The sequence below is a fragment of the Budorcas taxicolor genome, chromosome X (genome assembly GCF_023091745.1).
Source record: "Budorcas taxicolor isolate Tak-1 chromosome X, Takin1.1, whole genome shotgun sequence".
NCBI classification, from domain to species: domain Eukaryota; kingdom Metazoa; phylum Chordata; class Mammalia; order Artiodactyla; family Bovidae; genus Budorcas; species Budorcas taxicolor.
The window spans coordinates 61,163,091-61,174,572 of NC_068935.1; the positions used below are offsets into that span (position 1 = coordinate 61,163,091).

Below are 11,482 nucleotides of genomic sequence, written 5' to 3' on the forward strand. Positions count from 1 at the left end.
GTGGATTCATGTCAATGTATGGCAAAACCAATACAGTATTGTAAATTAAAATAAAGTAAAAAAATAATAATAAAAAATAAAAAAATTTGTTTTTAATAATTCAATAAAAAAATAAATAAAGATCACTTCCCTTTGATCATAGGCTTATACACAACTTTCTCCAATTGCAAGAAAGCTATACTATACAGTAATGTAATTCTTTGAAAGTAAAGTTATAAAACAGTAAGCCAACTAGCACATTAATTTTATATTAAGCTTTTCCTGTGGGAGCCGCCGGGTTGAGAGGAGCGTGGCCTTCTCCTCTCCCTACCATGGCGTGTGCTCGTCCACTGATATCAGTGTACTCTGAAAAGGGGGAGTCCTCTGGCAAAAATATCACTTTGCCTGCTGTGCTCCAGGCTCCCATTCGACCCGATATGGTTAACTTTGTTCACATCAACTTGCGCAAAAACAACAGACAGCCCTATGCTGTAGTGAGTTAGCAGGTCATCAAACCAGTGCTGAGTCTTGGGGTACCAGCAGAGCTGTGGCTCGAACTCCCAGGATTCGAGGTGGCGGGACTCACCATTCTGGTCAGGGTGCTTTTGGAAATATGTGTCGTGGGGGCTGCATGTTTGCACCAACCAAGACCTGGCGACTTTGGCACTGCAGAGTGAATACAACACAGAAGCGATATGCCATATGCTCTGCACTGGCTGCCTCAGCCTTACCAGTGCTGGTTATGTCTAAAGGTCATCGTATAGAGGAAGCTCCTGAACTTCCTTTGGTGGTGGAAGATAAAGTTGAAGGCTACAAGAAGACTAAGGAGGCTGCTTTGCTTCTGAAGAAACTTAAGGCCTGGAATGATATCAAAAAGGTCTATGCCTCTCAGCGAATGAGACCTGGCAAAGGCAAAATGAGAAACCGTTGCCATATTCAGCACAGGGGACCCTGTATCATCTATAATGAAGACAATGGTATCATCAAGGCCTTCAAAAACATCCCTGGGATTACTCTGCTTAATGTAAGCAAGCTGAACATTTTGAAACTTGCTTCTGGTGGTCATGTGGGACGTTTCTGCATTTGGACTGAAAGTGCTTTCTGAAAGTTAGATGAGGCATAAAGCAGCCTCCCTCAAGAGTAACTACAACCTCCCCATGCACAAGATGCTCAATACAGACCTTAGCAGAATCCTGAAAAGCCCAGAAATCCAAAGAGCACTCTGAGCATCACACAAGAAGATTCACCGCAGAGTCCTGAAGAAGAATCCACTGAAACACCTGAGAATCATCCTGAAGCTTAACCCATATGCAAAGACCATGAGCCAGAACACCATTCTTCGACAGGCCAAGAACCACAAAATCTGCATGGATAAGGCAGCAGCAGCACTAGAAGCCAAATCAGATCAGAAAGGGGTTCAGGGCAAGAAGACTGTGGTGGGAAAAAAGGCTGCAGGGACCAAGAAACCAGCAGCCGAAAAGAAACCCACAGAAAAAAAACCCACCTCAGAGGAAAAGAAGGCTGCTGCATAAACTGAAATTTGTTTATTCCATAAATGCCAAATCATTTTGAACAGCTAATTTTGAATAAAGACCTGAACAAAGAGGCAATGAGAAACATGAAAAAAATATATATTAAATATCAGTCACTTGACACTTATGTCAGGATGCACTGCCCACTTGAGTACAAGTCTTGCATATGATGTTCTACATAGTGAACCACTGGGTAATGATAATAGAAAAAAGTCTACACAGTTCTTGTCATACAGTAATTAGATTTTCATATAAAGACTCGTGCCCCCAGCAGATAAGCTTATTAAGTGTATGGCATAATGATTATTATTCATTAAGTGCAAGTTGATCTTCATTATCACATCTCCACACTGGGGCAGAGGAGGAGGCCCTTGCTCTTGCCATCTTGGGTGGCACAGAAGATGGAAAGGAAGGATCTTGGAGAGATTCAAAAGCTAATTGACACCACATCGAGGAATTACTGGTGAGAGGCAGGCATACTTAGTGTAACTTTATAGAAATACATTATAGATCCTGATATTCTTGTCTTCTCATTTCTCGAATAATGTTTGTATACCATCATCGTTTCACTGATTACTTTAGTTTCAGGGCCCATATCATAGAAGTAGTCATACTGTAAAAACAGTCAAAAGCAATGCTGCATAATTGGAACCCTTCTGCAAGACTGTCTGATGTCAATTTGTTTTCTGGCACCAATTTTATTTCGTCTTCTTCTTCACTGTCTGTCACTGGTTCAGAAGTATGCATCTCCATGAATTCCTCTTGTGAATTCCTCTTGTGAATTCCTCTTGTGAATTCCTCTGGGGTGGTATCAATTAGCTTTCTAATCTTTACAAGATCTGTATCTTAAAACCCTTCACTCCCCAGTGTTATCTATTCTTCTGTTTTGTTTTGTTTTGCCACATCCACATGACTGCAGCCATGAAATTAAAAGACGCTTACTCCTTGGAAGAAAAGTTATGACCAACCTAGATAGTGTATTCAAAAGCAGAGACATTACCAACTAAGGTCCGTCTAGTCAAGGCTATGGTTTTTATGGTGGTCATGCATGGATGTGAGAGTTGGACTGTGAAGAAGGCTGAGCGCCGAAGAATTGATGCGTTTGAACTGTGGTGTTGGAGAAGACTCTTGAGGGTCCCTTGGACTGCAAGGAGATACAACCAGTCCATTCTGAAGGAGATCAACCCTGGGATTTCTTTGGAAGGAATGATGCTAAAGCTGAAGCTCCAGTACTTTGGACACCTCATGCGAAGAATTGACTCATTGGAAAAGACTCTGATGCTGGGAGAGATTGGGGTCAGGAGGAGAAGGGGACGACAGAGGATGAGATGGCTGGATGGCATCATGGACTCGATGGACATGAGTCTGAGTGAACTCCGGGAGTTGGTGATGGACAGGGAGGCCTGGAGTGCTGCGATTCATGGGGTCACAGAGTCGGACACAACTGAGCGACTAAACTGAACTGAACTGAACAAACTCTATCATGATTTCCTTGACTGGCTCTGTTGTAAATCCTGTGATGTCATGCACAACATCCGGCCACAGTTTTCTCCCACAGGAATTTGCTGTTCCAGGCTTGATGGCTTTCACAGCTTTTTCTATAGTGACAGTGGCATCTACAATGGTGTAATCCTTCCAGACTTTCATGATGGTCTCTCTGTCAGAGTTCTTTTCCATAGTATTAACAATTCTGTCCATAAAGTACATGTATAACGGGCCTTAAGGGTTCTTATAATTCCCTCATCTAAAGGCTGAATTAGAGACATTGTGTCTGGGGCCAAGCAGACCACTTTGACACCTTCAGTATTGAACTCATCGGGTTCTGGGTGGTCAGAGACATTGTCAAATAGCAAGAGAACTTTAAAAGGCAGTCCTCTACTGGTAAAGTACTTCCTGACTTCAGGGACAAAGCACCATTGGAATTTTTCCAGAAAAAGTGTTATTGTCCAGGCCTCCTTGCTGTACAACCAAAAGACTGGCAGCTGATGCTTATCTTTTTTTTAGGCTCAGCAGTTACCAGCTTTATGTATAAGGGCATTCCTGGTCATAAAGCCAACTGCACTTGCTCCAAACAGTAGAGTTATTCTATCTCAGTAGACGTTGCTTCTCCTGTTACCATGACCTTTTTATTAATAAATCTTTCTAAAATTATCAAACCATTCTTTGCTGGCATTAAAGCCTGCACCTTTCATTTGCTTTAAGTTGTCATATAATGACTTTGCTTTTTCTTGAATCATATTAGAGTCTATAGGTATGCTTTTCTTATAGTAATCCTACACCCACTTAAAAAGCTGCATTTTCAAAAAAATATGACAGGATATTTTGCAAAAAATGCAAGGTTTTCATGCCTGCTGGCATAGCTGCAGTGATAGCTTCACGAATTTCCTTTTCTGTTTTTTTTTACAACCGTCCTTATGCTGAATTCATTTATCTTGAAATGGAAGACTACTACAGCTGCAGACTTCAATCTACAGTACATATCAAGCAATTCAACTTTTCCTTGTAACAGTATGACTTCTCTCTGCTTCTTGGGAGCACTTCCAGCATCACCAGTGGCACACTGTATGTACGAGCCTCGTGGTGTTATTCAGGGTTTATCATGTTGCACTAAACATGGAAGAAACCTGAAAACCAGAGCTATCACTTTTTACTGTGATACAAAAGTTAACGTAGAGATGAACTGTTAACATGGAGATGATCAGTATTGCACAGTGTTTTAAGTGGATACTCACAACACTAGAGCTCACTGCAACAGCAACAGTTGCTATGAAATTATTAGAGCATTACCGTATGTGATGCAGTTAATTTATGCATTTATGAACTTAATATTGCATATATACACTTGTTTACAATTCTCAGGACTGTGAATGGTATCACATATGTTCTCTTAGTGTCTGTATGTACAAGTTTTGATGAATTTTAACATTTTGTAGTAGATTCATATATGTTATATGGTGGTAAATGACAAAATAGACTAGTATCTACATATATTTTATGAATACATTTTATGGATTCCCTGGTGGCTCAGTGGTAAAGAACCCACCTGCAGTTCAGGAGACACGGGTTCAGTCCTTAGGTCAAGAAGATCCCCTGGAGAAGGGAATGGCAACCCACTCCAGTATTCTTGCCTGGAGAATCTCATGGACAGAGGAGCCTGGTGGGCTACAGTCCATGTTGTCACAAAGAGTCGGACATGACTGAGCGACTAACACTTTCTTTTCCACGTAGATTACATGGTAGTAAATGACAAAATAGACTAGTTTCCACATATATTTTGTGAATTCAGGATATACCTAAATTTTCTTAATTTTTCTAATATTTCTAGGCTATGTGGTTTGTCTATAAAATTTTACAAGTTGTTGCAAATCTCCAAAAAAGTGGACCCATGCAGTGGAAACCTGTGTCGTTCAAGGATCAACTGTACTTCAGTCCTAAAGCAAGCATCTTATTTAACAGGGAATGACTATAAATCTTTTCACTAAGATGAGCAACAGGCATCAATATTCTCTAACTACTACTACTACGATTAAACTTCATGGTAGAAATTATTCAAGAGAAATAAGAGGCATAAGAACTAGAAAAGAAGTAAAATGACCTCTGTTTACATATGATATGAGAGTATACCTTTAAAATTGTAGAGCAGGGGTCAGAAGACTGGACCCACAGCCAAATTCACCCACTGCCTACTTTTGCATCTTTTAATAGTTGGAAAAAATAAAAAAATATATTTTGTGAAGTGTGAAAACTATACAAAATTAAAACTTCAATACCCATAAATAAAGTTTTATTGGAACATAACCACACTGATATGTTTACATTTTGCCTATAGGCGCTTTCATGCTACAATAGCAGAGTTGAATAGATGTAGCAGAGACCAGATTTGATGCTCTTATTACTTTGCACTGCAGCACAGCACACTACAAAGCACAGTGACACAGTTATAATTCTATAGCATTTCCAGTGCCACACATGCCATGAGTGTGGCACACTCTATAGCAGACCATTTAATTTTATTTATTAACACTAGTGCATATCCATCATGTCAAAATCAAAACAAAATGAAAACAGAAAAGTTGAGTTCAAATGTTGCACTCTTAAAACACAGTATAGTGTGGATTAATTTGTTATCAAAATAGATGGCAAAGTAGTGTTTTTATTATCTCCTGAGACTATAGCTGTGCTTAAAAAAATCCAAAATACACTGACATCATCAGACTAAGCACTTGTCACAATATTCCTAACTCGTGGGAAAGCAACAGTCAGAAAACTTAGATTTAAATTGAAATATAACAACATAATTTCATCACAAAAATTGAAAAATCCAAAATCAAAATAAACTAGCCAGTGGCTCATTTGTTGGCCAAACAAGGTGAAGGAAGAAAGGAATTGGCAACAGTAACTCTGGAAAATCTGCTTTCACTGGAAAATATAAAACTAAAGACAAAAGAAACTGTATGTAAACACTGTATCTAGTTGGCAAATTTGTTTCTCAAAGGATTATGGTTAAACAATATTGAAACAGCCATATATGTATACTGCTGCTGCTGCTGCTAAGTTGCGTCAGTCGTGTCCGACTCTGTGTGACCCCATAAGAGGCAAACCACCAGGTTTCCCTGTCCCTGGGATTCTCCAGGCAAGAACACTGGAGTGGTTTGCCACTTCCTTCTCCAATGCATGAAAGTAAAAAGTGAAAGTGAAGTCACTCAGTCGTGTCCAACTCTTTGCGACCCCATGGACTGCAGCCCACCAGGCTCCTCTGTCCATGGGATTCTCCAGGCAAGAATACTGGAGTGGGTTGCCATTGCCTTCTCTGATATATGTATATTAGGACTGAAAAATAAGGAAATGGATGCTGGATGGAAGAAGCCAAGTTTTTCATTGTCTGAGAAAAGTTTTGTGACACTGGATTAGATTCAGAGACATCAGTATGTACTTATATTTAGATTAATATATAGAGAGATGAATAAATACAAAAATTAGATAGGTGTATATACACGAATAACTTTCCTAGCTCTGTCCAGGAACAATGGTACCCCAGTAGTAACAAATACACCCAGTAGCAAGATACTGGTTTCAAATTATTCTCCAAAGAAAAGAACCAGGATTCACTGGAGAAGTGTTGGGGCAGGGACAAATACAAAATGAGCCTGGAGCATTCTGTAGAATCAGAAAGCGAGGAAGTGCTCAAAAAAAAAAAATTGAGTGCATGGCAAATGGACAGAGGAGTCAATGTGAAAGAACTCCCAAAGTTGGAACAATCTGAGCAACACAAACAAACACTATTGTATTGGATTATAACCCAAAGTATAAAATAAATATACATGATTCCATATGGATACAAATAAATACATAGAGAAGAAGCAGATCTCCCATACAGAAGAATTCCAAATAATTTATGAGCTAGTCCCCTCTCAAGGAAGTGGAGCTTAACTCCCCAGTCCTAGAGTGACTTGCTTCCAAAGAGTATGAAATTGGGGGTCGGGGGGGGAGTAACTTTACAGTGGAGAAGCTTAACAAACAGTACCTCAAAACAAGTGTATTTTTCAGGGTTCTCAAGAAAAAACAGACACAATTAGATAAATACAGATATATGCTCACACAGTTTATTGAGGCTGAGAAATTCCACAAACTACCATCTGCAAGCTGGAGAACCAGCAAAGCTGGTGGTACAATTCTCCTGTGGCTCAGCTGGTAAAGAATCCTCCTGCAATGTGAGAGACCTGGGTTCGATCCCTGGGTTGGGAAGATCCCCTGGAGATGGGAAAGGCTACCCACTCCAGTGGTCTGGCCTGGGGAATTCCATGGACTGTATAGTCCATTGGGTCTCAAAGAGTTGGACATGACTGAGTGACTTTCACTTCACTTCCCTGAAGTAGGAGGTCCTGACTGGTAAAACCATCAGAGGCTGAAGGCCCTAGAACCATGACCTCCAACATACAAACACAGGCAAATATAGGTGTCCCTGCTGAAGAAGAAAGGAAATTGGCCCTTCTTTTGACTTTTTATTCTATTTGGGCACCCACCATGTTGGTGAGGGCGAATCTTTACTCAGTTTGCCATTCAAATACAACCAAAACATTTTCTTTTTTTAATATAAATTTATTTATTTTAATTGGAGGTTAATTACTTTACAATATTGTATTGGTTTTGCCATACATCAACATGAATCCGCCATGGGTGTATACGTGTTCCCCATCCTGAACCCCCCTCCCACTTATACACAATTACCTTAGATCATACTTAATCTCCAAGTAAAGACAACAACAGATCTTAATTCCATCTATTAATAACATGATATAAGTATTCTGCAATGCAAACTAAAACACACTTTTCCCTAGAAGAGGATGTAAAGCCTTCAAGTAATGTTAACTCTTCCCCTGGTATCCTTAACTTGAATAATATGATGAAAAGTTAATGATACTAAAATACTATGATATAAACTCAATAACCTCTATATGATACAGGTTACATAATAAAGCAATAGAAGAGTAATAAAAATAAAGATATTTTCTGAATATATGTGTATATACATACACAAACATATTCATAACAAAATGAGGAGGAAATACTTGTGACAATTATAATCCTTGCTTCTGTAACTGGTCATATGTTCATTGCTGGTATTCATGTTTACTTTCTTTCATTATCTCTTCCATATTCCATTTGCCCTCATCAAGCACCTCAACTGATTGTGGTTCTTTAGCTGGTAGGATGACTTCATTCCTCTAGGATATGGGCCATTGGTAGTCCTGCCTGAATTGGGTTATTATAGCTTTCCTTTGACTTTAATCATAGGGCATGGTAACTGATACTCAGAGACACCCTAGGGGATGTCCCATAATCCAGACATCATCTTCCTTACCTTCAGTGTGGAGCAGCAGTTCAATTTCCCATTGGTGGTCAGGAGCTATCACCCCAGCCAGTACAGGAACTCTGTTCCTTGCCTGTTGATTCAGAGGCATGAGAAGCCCAAAGAGGCTGAGTGACAATTTTTACTTCCAGTTCAATGGAATTATTGTGGTGTTTCCTCATGGAAGCACCCTCCCCTCGGAACTAAGACCTCAAGGCCAGTGGAGCAGAATGCTGCAGAGACAGGAAGCAGAGCTTTTTATCGTGGGCCACTGGCAGTAATGGAGACTGGTGCCACCCCCAATTCCAGCCCCTGATGCCCACACCCGAGAATCACGGCTGCTAGAGAAACAGCTCCATACACTGAACGCTGAGTCAGAGCGTATACAGCCTTGTGTGCACAGCCTTGTGTACATAGCCTTCTAGAGACCCTGGCCTTGCCTCAGAGGTGCCACCACCCAGCTGACACAACAACTGAGCCTGAAAGAGGGCCTGCCACCCTTCTACCCACCAAGCCAGCTCCTTCACACTGGAGGGTAACACCAGTCAATTCCATGGGCAGGGACCCACTGCTGCACTTCCTGTGCTGTGAAGCGACGTCCTTCATCAGAACAGTGCTGCCTGGAAGGCCGTGAAGCCAGACGAGGTGCTCTGTGAGGCTACAGAGGGCAGTTTGGGCAGAAGCCTTGTGTGCAGAGGAGGAAAATCTGTGGTCACACTGAGTGTCCATAGCAGTAAGGACAAAACTCTTCACTGCTTTTTCCACAAGGGAAGGGGTCCTAACACTAACCTGCCACCAGGGAGCTGGCTGATCAGTCAGGGGATTGGTATCATGTTGGGAGTCAGTACTGGTCTCTGTTGCTGGCAGACTGGGCACTCAGCAGTGACCATAGCTGGGCTGGACTTGATGAGTGGGCACCCAAGCACATATCACCTCCAAACCTGCTACCATGAACACTTCCTGCAGCAAACAAGACACTTTGTGCCTGGGGAAAGAGGCCAACTGGAATCCACAGAACAGATCATCCTATCTACTTGATTATTAACGTCCTCCTCCTCTGAAGTTACTCTTTGGTGAATGGTCACATGGAACACAAAAACCTGCACATTTTTTGCCCATTCAGAGAGGTCTATCCACATACCTCTTCCCCAAATTACTTTGTTGCCAATTTTCCAATCATATTCCTCCCAAGTCCCTGATCGTCCAGCTAAACCATTGGCCAGGGCCCATGGACTGTTATTTAACCACACATCTAGCCAGTTCTCCTCCCAAGCAAACAGCCAGGTGCATTCATTTAAGTTCTGGGAGGATTTTCTTTCACCATCTCCTTCAGAGATGCTCCAGAGAGAGGCTCTTGTGCTGCAGCTGTCCACATGTAGGTGGTGCCTGTATATCATGCAGAACCATCTATAAACCAGGCCGGAGTCTTTTCTTGCTCTGACAACTGATCATAGAGAACACTGCACAAGGCCACAGGTGCAAGCCAGGGGTAGAGAAGGTAGTGTAACAAAAGTAGGGACCATGAGAATTTGGACCACTTCCTTTGGATGATGGAGTGCTGCTGTGTACCTGCAAATTTTTGGCTTGATGGGTCAGACGTCACCCATTTTATGATGGGCAGCTCAAGTTACATGGTAACCTGGTGGCCCATTGCTAAGCATTAAGCCTCTACTAAGTTCTGGTATCTGGCCAAAAGCTGTTTCTCAAAAGAAGAGTAGTCATCTAGAAAAAATGGCAAGGCCTTATTCCAAAACCCAGTATTGTCCTATCAAAGGCTCCAAACACCAGCCCCATGTGCCACTGACGCTTTTGAGCAGTACTAGGTTTGCTGAATCATATGTGCAAGGACCTCTTGTCAAGCCTTCTCTGGTTCTGACTGCTACTCAAAATTAGCAGTTTCTGAGTCACTGGGAAATGTCTAGAATAACCAACCAAATGAAGAACGTTACCTCCAAACTCCAAAGTGGCCCGCTAGGTGTTGTGCCTCTCTTGTGGTTGTAGTAGTGGCCAGACGCAACAACTTATCCCTCATCTTAAAAGGGATATCTCCACATGCCCCACACTGGACACCTAGCTATACCACCAAGATAGAAGAGCCGTGAATTTTAGTTGGATTTATTCCCATATCAGTAAGTCAAGAAAAGTTGGAGAAGGAAATGACAGCCCACTCCAGTTTCCTTGCCTGGAAAATCCCATGGACAGAGGAGTCTGGTGGGCTGCAGTTCATGGGGTTGAAAAGAGTTAGGCACAACTGAGCGACTAACACTTTCACTTTCAGAGAAGATGCTACTTCTTGCTCACTAGGTCCAATTAGCATAATGTCATCAGTGTATTATAACGGACCAGTGTGATATCCCATGGAAGGACAAGGTGATCAACATTGTTGTTTACTAAATGATGATGTAGGGATGGAGAGATAATATATCCCTAAGGAAGGTATACTGCAGCTCTTGCAAGCTGGAAACAAACTGCATGTGGTGGGACTTAGGGACAGATATGGAGAAAAAGGCATTTGTTAGCTAAGTAGCTCCATACAGGTAGCACTGTAGTTGTTGCTGTTGTTCAGTCACTAAGTTGAGTCTGACTGTTTGTGACCCCATGGGCTGCAGCATGCCAGACTTCCCTGTCCTCCACTATCTCCAGGAGTTTGTTCAAACTCATGGGCATTGAGTCAGTGATACTACCTAACCATCTCATCCTCTGCCACCTTCTTCTCCTGCCCTCAGCCTTTCCCAGCACCAGGGTCTTTTCTAGTGAGTTTGCTCTTCCCATCAGGTGGCCAAAACATTGGAGTTTCAGCTACAGCATCAGTCGTTCTAGTGAATCAGTTCAGTTCAGTTCAGTTCAGTTCAGTCACTCAATCATGTCTGACTTTTGTGACCCCCATGGACTGCAGCACACCAAGCCTCCCTGTCCATCACCAACTACCAGAGTTTATGCAAGCTCATATCCATTGAGTCGGTGATGCCATCCAACCACCTCATCCTCTGTTGACCCCTTCTCCTCCTGCCTTCAATCTTTCCCAGCATCAGGGTCTTTTCCAATGAATCAGTTCTTCACATCAGGTGGCTAAAGTATTGGGCTTTAACATCAATTCAACTTCAACATCAATCCTTCCAAT

At 41.8% G+C, this 11,482-nt stretch overlaps 1 pseudogene; it reads left to right on the forward strand.

Annotated features, from left to right (window-relative positions):
• Positions 1-275: 275 nt before the first annotated feature.
• On the forward strand, positions 276-1,511 carry LOC128070239 (60S ribosomal protein L4-like; annotated as a pseudogene).
• The last annotated feature ends 9,971 nt before the right edge of the window (positions 1,512-11,482 follow it).